Raw genomic sequence first — 12,208 nt, 5'->3', positions numbered from 1 at the left:
TCAATTTTTTGTATGACGCGGTGACAGGAAAATACAGCGTTTTATATGTTCGTTCATGGGTATTCTTTCATTTCTCCTACTGTATATATTTATAAAATGAATTCTTATAAATAAACAACAAAATAAAGTCAACTTCTTTTTCCAATAAAAAATATTTTGTTCCCGGCGGAGGTTGGTAAGGCCTACACACACTGTCGGTTATCTTCGAACAAAATAAATACAGTTAATTGACGTGACAAACAAAATGCATTGTTATTTATTATTTATACACACATCAAAATAGAAGAGATAGTGGATGCGACGACGAAGATGGGACAGGCCAATCAATACTCGGTCGGTAAGGAACGGCTCAGCTATTAATCAGTAGTTAGTCGCCGGACGGTTTGGCTTTTAACTTAATACGTTGAAAGCCCCGTTGGCCTCCAGGCAATACCTTACTGCCCGTCGAGTCGCCAGATGAATTCTCCGGTAGAATTCTCCTTTTATATTGTTCCAGCGATCCACTTCCTAGCATTCATGGGCAGTAGCGAAAAGTAGTGGGAGCAAAAATGTGTACGCAGCGCTGGTGAGTCGGCGACGATATCATCAAAGAATACCCCAGCCACGGTTATTTGTTATCTAATTTTAGTAACATCGATAATAATTTTACTCACAATCGGTTAGTAATTTATGGATTTCTAACCTTTGAAGTAATCAGGAAGCGACTTATTACTTACTTTACTTTCCCAGCTAGCCGGGAAAGTACTTTCCCGGCTAGCATCTGTCACTTTTCTACCTGCAAATGTCAATGTCATTTTTGATTAAAAGATGGTTTAGAAAGAATAGAATCCACTCAACATTTATTTAATTAAGAAACAACAACAAAACGCTGGACGGAAGGGCCGCCCGAGAACTTTATCGTATCGATCTATTATCGTTATCGTACTAGATACTGGCATTCTATAAAAATAACAAAGTTACTCGTTATTTTGATATTTTAGAAACACCTTGTATACTTGAAATATTTTATGGTTCTACGCATCATTAATTCCCGCATTTGAGAAAATGTTCGGGGACACACTATAGATTATTGCATAAATCAATAGAATATTAGTCATACTTTCATTTCAAATTAGTCCATTTTGGGAGTAGCCCAAAGCCCAATCTCCTAATTCAAAGTCTATCCTATATACTATGGCGCTTTTATCATGGGGACAGAACATTTTTATTTTCGAATTGCATGGAGCAAAAGGAAGAATTTTAAGAAAATTTAAAAGTGCGCTCTATAATTCGACCTTATTTTTTCCACCCGTCCAACTTTTTGAAAGTAGAAATAACACTATATTAAGAGGTATTGCAAAAGAAAAACAATGCATTTAAATTCTGGTGAATAAGGGGTTAAATGTATGTACTTCTCATTTTTCCTTAAAGTACATTAGTCATATATTTTTTTGCACCATATCTCGCTTAGTTTGAATGTAACCGACATTTAAACCGACAAACAGTGCTCGTTTTAAAGGCCTTTTCAAACACTACAAAAGCACGAGCACTTTGAGCATGCACCAAAAGACAAACTCGTTTTACCTACCATATCTCTTTTTGTATTATAAATAGAAAATTTACGAAGGAACGAATCTCTTTGTTATTTATAATTAAAAAAAAAATTTATATAGTGTTTTTAGTTTGATGCATAGTTTTTAAGGTATTCACAAAAAACCGTCCGAAAACGTGTCATTTTTAAATGAAAATGGCCAATTTTCAACTACGCATAACTCAAAAAGTATTGAGTTCTCAAAAAAAAAGTATAGATCAGTTTTTGCTTAACAATAGGTTCTCTAGCCACTTCCATGCTTATTTTGACCAATAAATTTTCCACCCCCTTGGAGGGGTGGGAATTGCCCCAAGATCATAGTATATAGGTGGGAAAGCGCCATAGTATATAGGGTAGATTTTGTTTCTTGAGCTATTCCCTACTTACTGTGAAAATATCAAGTACATCGATGTAGTAGGATGGAATTCGGAGCCAAATACCCTCATTGACTGCCCTATAATAATGCTCTGCTATGATCGCGTGAGAGGGGACACACAAGATTCTAGCAAAATTTCAATTTTCTGTAACTTTTCGAGTTTTTGAGTTACAGCAACGAGTTTTATGTCATTGGAAAGATAATTTTACATTCTTTCAAAATATGTAAAAATATAGAGGGCGTATGTAAAAAATTAAGATTTTTTTTCATTTCCGGTTAAACCGGAAGCCATATTGTGGGTAAAATTTATTGTGCTAATAGATAATAAAGTACTATATATGTCTGCCAAATTTCAAATTTTAGTTTCTATTACAGAGATAGTTACGGGCACTCGAATATTTTTTTATAAAAAATTCATAACTCCCCTCCTATGAGGAGTTAAGAAATCTGACTAATGTTATTCAATTTACCGATAGGATATCAAAAATATATTAAAAAATAAACAAATTCCTTGGAGTCGTTTTTGAGAAAATTTAGTTCAAATTTATGTCAAATTTTGACCCCTTAAATATAGGCAACCCATAACTTTTTCTGAAAAACGATAATATTTTTGTTATAACCCCATTTTTAGGCTATATAAATGTTTTTTCAAATTAAATTTATCTTAAACAAGTTTTTAGATTGCTAGGAAATGTATCGGGTGGGCGGTCGGCCATGCTGGCCGCCATTTTGGATTTGGAAATGTCAAATTCTGTATTTCTATTTACCTCTCGACGAGCTAACTTTAAGTTAAATTTCATTCGTTTCGGTCAAAATTTGCAAAAATGGGCCCCAAATAACCTCCCTATTTCGGCCCCCCTTTGAGCGGTTTTTTTCAAAAGCTTAGTTTCTCGACAAAATTCTCTTAAACTTACTCATACCGAATTTCATCGAAATCGGTCCAGTAGTTTTTGCTGGGCGGTGGCGACATACGTACGTACATACGTACGTACGTACATACGTACATACTTCCGACATGATTTTTTTTTGCATTTTAGACTCAGGGGGACTCAAAACGTCGAAAAAAAGTGAAATCTGCAAAAATTTTTTTGCACGATCCTATAACTTTATCTATTATACTCATAGTGCGTATGTAGTACGATAAAGTAACAATAACAAAAAGAAAACTATTTGGAATTATAGTGTAAATATGAGCAAACAAAGTAAAGCCTCCACATTATGGTCAAGATATTCGATGTTGCGAGCAGTATTAAACTTTAGGCATAATGTTGATATTAGTAAATACGCAAAATTGCGGGCATTTTTGAAAAGGCAGAATGTGGGATATCAAGCTAAAAAGTCAAGTGTTTTTTCTGAAGCAGACATTTCACAAAAATAAGCAAGAAATACCGTCTCAGAGGTATGCTGCACACCTTTAGCCACGCACCATTTACTGTATAGTTCATAGGTGTTTTCATACCTCTCCCTGCTTTTTTCAGGAATTATTCCTTCAGTAGCTCTCTCTGCAGCTACCCGCAGTTCTGGTGGCGTACATTCAAATTCACTATTAGACATTTTTGTAAAATAAACACAATTTGATTATTTATGTACAATTAATGGCGTCGTGTATCGCCTAAATGTCAGATTCAACAAACTTGTTTTGTTACCTAGCAACGATCTCACAGGTTACTTAAAATAATTCATCTTATCACATAATGAAAATGGATACAGATATTTGAAACGAAATTATTATTGGTAGATTGTGAGTATTAGAAATCCATAAACTACTAACCGATTGTGAGTAAAATAGTATACAAACCTCGCGGGAACTCATTCTAGCCTCGCGTCTGTAGTTTATCTGTAGCACTACCTTGCCGCTCGGCTGAAATAGAGTACTTTCCCGCTAGGTATGTAATATACTATTTCCGACCACCATCCATTTTGTTTTATTTGCGTTGATTGTTAAGCCCATTGCAACACATTCGTTGTTTACAGAGTTCAGCAGGGTTTGAAGATCTTCCAGATGTTGTTAATGATTTCACCACCGATTTTAACATCTTAGTGACGATTATTTAACGCTTCCTCAAAAATTGGTTCGGTGTAGGCATTGAACAATGTCGGTGACATAACACATCCCTGTCTGACACCACGCTTAATAGAAACTTTAGCTGAAACTTCTTGTTATTAAGAATTAAGAATTACGTACATAAATTTTTCTAAATTCATTTCTGATTATAAAAGTGAATAGTTTCAAGCTCATACATGTACAAATTAATTCAGTAATAAAAGGGTTAACTTGTAGACTTGTATCACGTAAGGCACGTCAATGGAATGTTTCTATCTGAATCCAATCGCAGTTGCGATAAAACACATTAACAAATTGTGTTCTAATTAGATTGGGCAGCAATCTGACGTGTTCTAGTCTACTATCTAACTAACAGCAAGCAACGACGATCCAATTACTTCATATCCTCGTTAGTGTGTATTCTATCTCTCCTCATCCCTCAGCCCTCATCCCTCATCGCTCTCCTCTCAGATTCTGATGATATGACAACGAATTTTCTGATCTCGATGTATATCAAATTCGTCGGTTATGAATTCTCAGAGACGGTTTTAGTACATACCACAAGTGCGCTTAAATGGATACTGTTGAACTATATTTATAGTTCAAGTCAAGTTTGGTGGTCGCCCTTATTGCCATATTATAAAGTTAATTTTTAATATAATGGAACTGGGGTAAGTTTTTAACAAGAATAAAAAACCGCTAAACGCCGTAAAAGAGTGGCGCATACAATATTCCAGCTACAAAAGATCTGATATGAATATTACGTGACGCGAAAATGTATTTTCATTTTAATGCAAAACAAAATTCTAGTTTTATTTTAAAATATTTTAATATTTGCTCAATTTGAAGTAAGACGCGTAACAAAAGAGTAACTTTGATACAGTTTGAATTTTAAAACACTTTTGTGGTGCGTTTACTTCAAATTTAGCAAATATTATGGAAAAATCTTTTAAAATAAAGCTAGAATTTTGTTTTGCATCAAAATAAAAATACATTTTCGCGCCACGTAATATTCCTATCAGAGGCAAGCGTCCACAGACCCGCATCGTACGCATCGGACGCATCGTACGCAACGGATTTTAGTTTGCCTTGTACAAAAACTTATGTACCTGCGTCCACTGACCCGCATCGTATGGATCGCACCATCGGGAATGCCAAAGGGGGCTTAAGGCAAGCGTCCACAGGTCCGCATCGTACGCATCGTATGCATCGGATTAATTTTTCATACTGCGTCCACTGTATCGGCAGCGATCGGATTGCCGATGCCACTACCTGCTAGGGTAGAAAAATTACTAAGGTAGACTTTAAAATTGGTTGTTTATTTATTTATTGGTTGTTTATTTAATTTCATAATTAATTTATGCATATTAACTACATTTATTTAGTGTATATTTTAATGTATCTGTTTAGTAATAAAAAATCCACAAAAACGTAAAATGTATAGTTCTTCTTTAAATATCTATAAAACGAAACATGCTAGGTATATACAACCTGATATTAAAAGAAAGCCTGTAATATTTACTACAAAATGCAATACTAATATACAATATACAGGGTGTACCATTTAAAAAATGAAAAAAAAGTGTATTTGCAAATAGTGATCACATTGTATTTTATATTGATATACCATATACCTATGTCAAAGATATTAAATTATTTAAAAATGACACTATACTGATAAAACTCTCATATGTCATTTTAAATATTTCGAAAATTATTAACTTTGGACCTATAAAACCTTACACAAACTTAAAAAATAGATTCAAAAATTATTTGTAAACATTTTTTATCGGCATAGTAATATTACAGCTTACACACCAATTCTCTCGGTAGACCCAAGCTATAGCAGAAACACGATGGTAGACCGCATAATAGCACCCATTTTACTAAGTAATTATACATTTGAATATAAAGGAATACAGAGCCCAATTTCAGAAATATGTTAGTATGTGGAAATTACTCTATAACTAAATAGAATATTGAAAAAAGGAGCCTGTACCGCCATTAAGAAAGACAAAAAATACACTTTCTTCAAATAAACTTTTTTATCCCGTGCCTAGATTTTGGGTCACATTGGAACTATTAAAAATCAATTTTTTTATAACAAGAAATCGAACGTCACTGACTTGGCAACATTTCGCTCCTATGTGTATAAAAATTATTGTTTTTGATAGTATAAACGTCACTGTCAGTGTCGAATTACCGACGCACTGTTGCCTCACTTTTGAAAGTTCGCAGAAATTTCGCAATCTTGGACCGCGTTTGTTGCTACTGTTGATCGCTACTGTGTACTCTTAAATACATTTTTTGGTTTTCAACTACTTGTAACCCACTTTGGTTGCTTTTTCATCTTTTGTGAGCAGAGCCTATTTCACTTCAAATCAGGCCCGAGGCAATATACAATTTTCGGGCCCCTAAATATAATTTAACAATATCAATAATAATACTGCACCAGAAATTTAAATTTTTATGAACAATAAATAAAATTTATATTTAAACATGTAAACATTGTTTAATTATAACTCTTATTGTTATCATTTATTATTTCCTGGTCGTAAAATGAAAGAATTTTGAAAATTTATTTTGATATTGTAATCAATTTTTTTTTGTGATATTTCCGGGCCCCATAAAAATACGGGCCCGAGGTAGGTGCCTCACGAGCCTAGTGGTAAAATAGGCCCTGTTTGTGAGGGACAATAAAATGTCTCGCATCAATTTTACACTTCTCTCAGAAACATCATTAGCAAGTCTAATATTTTTTAAAAAGTTCATTGTTGTGATAGAAAAATGTGTTGTTTCTTTTTAACGAGAATAATTTTCATAGTTAGATACTCAAGATATCTTGAAAAAGACTAATAAATATGAAAAGTGAGTAATTTATGATATTTTAATCCCCATAATCAACTTATCATGGCTTGTAATATTTTTTTCTGAATATACCTATATATAAAATAACAGTTAAAACTGAGTTTACTTGTTTCATTACGGACAAGACGATCGTCAAAATGCAAATAGCCGTATATTAGCTCCCACTGGCCCAAGCGAAATTCCGTGGGGTGCGTCCACTGATCGGCATTCCGAATGATTCATCGGCACGCATCGCAAAAGTTGCCTCTTGAAGCAACCCTTCGGCATTCCCGATGGTGCGATCCGTACGATGCGGGTCAGTGGACGCAGGTACATAAGTTTTTGTACAAGGCAAACTAAAATCCGTTGCGTACGATGCGTCCGATGCGTACGATGCGGGTCTGTGGACGCTTGCCTTTAGTGGATGAAAAAGCAACTACAAGTGTGTTACAAGTAGTTGAAAACCAAAAAAGTATTTAAGAGTACACAGTAGCGATCAACAGGTAGCAACAAACATGGTCCAAGATTGCGAAATTTCTGCGAACTTTCAAAAGTGAGGCAACAGTGTGCGTCGGTAATTCGACACTGACAGTGACGTTTATACTATCAAAAACAATAATTTTTATACACATAGGCGCGAAATGTTGCCAAGTCAGTGACGTTCGATTTCTTGTTATAAAAAAATTGATTTTTAGTAGTTCCAATGTGACCCAAAATCTAGGCACGGGATAAAAAAGTTTATTTGAAGAAAGTGTATTTTTTGTCTTTCTTAATGGCGGTACAGGCTCCTTTTTTTAATATTCTATTTAATTATAGAGTAATTTCCGCATACCAACATATTTCTGAAATTGGGCCCTGTACGGCCATTCTTTATTATATTAAGAATATGTGTGCCAAATATCTCGACAAAATATTCAAAATTAGAACCGCAATCTTGGAACGCGTTTGTTGCTACCTGTTGATCGCTACTGTTTGCTCTTAACCGATTTCAGAAAGGCAACTTTAATTAATCTTTAAAGAAACTTTTACTGATATAGTTACTATTTTCCATTTAAATCAAATTGTAACAGCTTTGTGTATTCCTTTATATTCAAATGTATAATTACTTAGAAAAATGGGTGCTATTATGCGGTCTACCATCGTGTTTCTGCTATAGCTTGCGGTCTACCGAGAGAATTGGTGTGTAAGCTGTAATATTACTATGCCGATAAAAAAATGATTACAAACAATTTTTGAATCTATTTTTTAAAAACATGTAGAGTTTGTGTAAGGTTTTATAGATCTAAAGTTAATAATTTTCGAAATATTTAAAATGACATATGAGAGTTTCATCAGTATAGTGCCATTTTTAAATAATTTAATATCTTTGACATAGGTATATGGTATATCAATATAAAATACAATGTGATCACTATTTGCAAATACATTTTTTTCATTTTTTTAAGTGGTACACCCTGTATGTTGTATATTAGTATTGCATTTTGTAGTAAATATTACAGGCTTTCTTTTGTACCTAGGTTGTATGTACCTAGCATGTTTCGTTTTGTAGATATTTAAAAAGAACTATACATTTTACGTTTTTGTGGATTTTTTATTACTAAACAGATACATTAAAATATCATACTAATAAATGTAGTTAATATGCATGCATAAATTAATTTAAATTAAATAAACATCCAATTAATAAACAACCAATTTTAAAGTCTACCTTAGTAATTTTTCTACCCTAGCAGGTACTGGCATCGGCAATCCGATCACTGCCGATACAGTGGCCGCAGTAAGAAAAATTAATCCGATGCGTACGATGCGTCCGATGCGTACGATGCGGACCTGTGGACGCTTGCCTCAGATCTTTTGTAGCTGGAATATTGTATGCGCCACTCTTTTTTACGGCGTTTAGCGGTTTTTTATTCTTGTATCAGGAGTTTTTCAAAGTTATTTATAAATTAAATGTATGAAGTTGAATGCAATGTTTTGTCGCATGCTTTGTCGCATTACCTTCCAAATTATCTAGTGTCCATCAAATGTACACTATTTTTTTTTCTATTCGAAATACATAGATTGAAAAAAAATATTGGGATGGTCGGTAAATAAACTCTGATTTCCCGTTGCCAGATCAAATTTAGCGTCGTAATCACTACAACTACATAAACCATTTCGGGAATAATCGTTAATTGGATTACACTTTTGTAGCTTAATAATTTCTAAACGGCTTAACCGATTTTGATTACTAAATATGAGTTTGAAACGTATTGACAAGTAGTATCTGATGCATTTAAGGTCAAGTATGATAACTGAAGCAATTACAGGAATTATTGAGCTTAAAAACCGTTTTTCCCATAGATAATAGATTTGATCATACTTATGAAGCCTATAAGATAAAATTGGAATTTTCCCGGATATGAGGTACACACTGTAAGATTCGTCTAGAGTCCTTCTACAAACGCTCAGTTATTGTCGCAATTCGTAAGTTGAAATTTTGAGTAATTGTCGAAAAACCAAAATTTTCAAATTTTAGTTTTTCAGTTTTTCGGCTATACTGAGCCGTGTGTATGTCTGATCCTGACGGCTTATACACTATTTGAAAGCTTAACTCAGCACTTTTGATTTGGTGTATTTACAGATCTCCTGACTCTTCTTAAACCAAAGATATATACCCCCAAAAAATATGCCGTTTTGTACCTACCAAGTCCTATAGCTGGCTTATGGGTGGTCAAAAGTCACAAACTACACCGGTTCTGAAGCGGCCCTGAGCCCCTGTGCAAACACAGAAAAAAATTCAGATCGGTTTAACTTTTCCACACACACATACATACATACATACATACATACATACATACATACATATCCACAAACATTTTCCCTTTTTTAATTAGAAATTGAGTCATATTTCTGAGCTCGGTAACTTTTGAATGGTATGACCGATTTTCAAAATTAGACATGCGTTGGAAAGGTAATGATCAGTACTGTTAGAAGCCGTAAAGGTCGGACTTAAATTTTCGATGTTTTGGGAGTTTTGGGGACGGGAACGAAAAACAGACCCTAAATAGAAAGGGCCGTAAAATCCACACCCTTGGACCAAAATGGATGGTTGAGATATGAATGGGTGAGTCTTTCCCTGAACTTTAAGATGGGAGTTGGCCCAATTTTCAATTCAGTCAGATTTATAAAATCTAAAATTTCGTGTACCTATATATTATAGTGTCGCGTGTAGGGGGGGTGTGGGTGTGTGCCACTGGCGAGAACTGCCGTTGTCTGGTAATTTCTAACTCGCGTGGGAGAGTTCCATGTTAACTTCCTGTCAAGGGTAATACCAAGGTATTATTCCACCTCTTCAGAGAAGTTTAGACTGCAGTTTAGAATCCTTGGGGGTATTAAGCACGTGATCCTTATTTTTCTGATGATGAGTAGGTACCATCTTGGTCTTCTTTTGATTTATAGACAGTGAAAATTCCTTACACCATGTTTCCTTTCGTCTGAGAGCAACTTGTAATCTCTCACATATTGTTTTCAAACTTACCGCTTTGCAAGACAGTTATGTCGTTTGCATGGCTATTGTGAAGAAACAGTTTCTGCTGAATTGGTCAACCAGGGTGTCTAAAATTACTTGATCCAATAACATCATGTCCTCGTTAGTGTGTATTATATCACTCCTCATCCCTCATCGCTCTCTTCTCAGATTCTGATGATATGACAACGAATTTTCTGATCTCGATGTATGTATATCAAATTCGTCGGTTGTGAATTCTCAGAGACGGTTTTAGTATTATCGTTAAATATTAGTATAAAGACGGTTAAATATTATCTTGGTCGTAAAATTAGGCTATAGCCAAATTCACCAGATATAAAAATAGTTTACTTCTTTTTTTTTCTTGTAAAGACGTGATTCAATTTGTTTTTCAATTAAATTGTCGTTCTGTCGTTTTCGTACTATTTGTTGTTATTCTAGCTCTGTCCTATAGTGCCATACCATCGATTTTTCTAACGGTTTTCATATTTGCTGTTTCTAGCAATCTTTTTGTTCTCGCCGTGTCAGGTTGTATTTCTGCCGCGTGTCAGTATCGGTTGATGACTGTTTTGTAAATTCTGCCTTTCATTTCTTTTCCGATGTTTTTATTTTTCATTCAAGCAACCTGCGCCTCTGTTTGCTCTATTCACTTGATCTTCCACTTCTGTTTCGAGCCTTCCGTAGCTATATAGTATGATGCCTAGGTATTTAAACTCTATCACTTGTTCTGTTATCCGACCCTCCATTTCTAATTAATATCTTAGTAGTCCAGGGCGCATCTGTTTTGAGATGGACGTTGAGAGGTGACTCAAATTTTTTTGCAGAAATTGCTTGAAAATAAATCAAATAATAATATTTGAGTTATCCTCCCTCTCAAAAAGGTCCGGAACATTGTTTACATAATCAAAATGTCAAAAATTGAAGGAAAAATTCGATTTTTTTCTTCGTTTTTTGATTATAACTTTAAAAGTATTCATTTCCGAGAAAAGTTATACTGACATAAAAGTTGCGTAATTACATTTCCTACAATATAGAATTGGTTAAAAATTTAAAAAATAGTCACCCTAGTTGCAAAATAGCAATAATTGCGAAAAAAACATACAAAAACAAGTATTTGCATTTTACGTTTTTCAACCATTTATGCTACACTTAGGACCTTCATATTTCACCCAGAAAAACTTTATGATACAGTAAAACAATACTGTAAATTTCATTAAGAGCGGTTCAATAGATTTTGCAAAATAAATTTTGCAATCCAGCTTTCGCAAAAAAAAAATTATTTTTTCAAAATGTTACAGGACTGAAAATAAAGCAGATAGCAAGTTGAATTTTTTTTGCTTATAGAAGTGTACTGTACCTTCCATTTTCAGTTTTCAAAATTAAAATCGATGAATTACCACGGCGTTAGAAAATTTTTGAAATAAACAATAATTTTTGGTGCAACGCGCAGGACAGCGGTGTTCGATTCACACAAGTTGATTTCCACCAAAATTTCTTCCAATCTTTATCTAATATATTATTTTCTTACTCTATATTTTGTTGTATTTTAATATTTTAATTCCACAAAAATCAAACTAATTTTATTATTGTTTGTGAAATATTGTTTAAACAATTGAATATGTTTAAAAATAATAAACTTTTATAATTTAAGTTAAAATATATTAACAAAGAAAGTTTTTGCTAATAAAAGTGTTATTTCAAAGGATAGAGTATGTGTTTTTATTTTGCAATAAACAATTTATTTATTTATATCGAAATGTAATAAAAATTAAAATGTATCAATCATTATCAAAGGTCATTGAAACGCCCAATCAAAACAAACTATCCGCTGTCCTGCGCGTAGCACCAATAATTAATGTTTAT

Source organism: Diabrotica virgifera, chromosome 8, assembly GCF_917563875.1.
Source record: "Diabrotica virgifera virgifera chromosome 8, PGI_DIABVI_V3a".
Classification (NCBI taxonomy): Eukaryota; Metazoa; Arthropoda; class Insecta; order Coleoptera; family Chrysomelidae; genus Diabrotica; species Diabrotica virgifera.
This window is presented reverse-complemented; position numbering follows the sequence as displayed.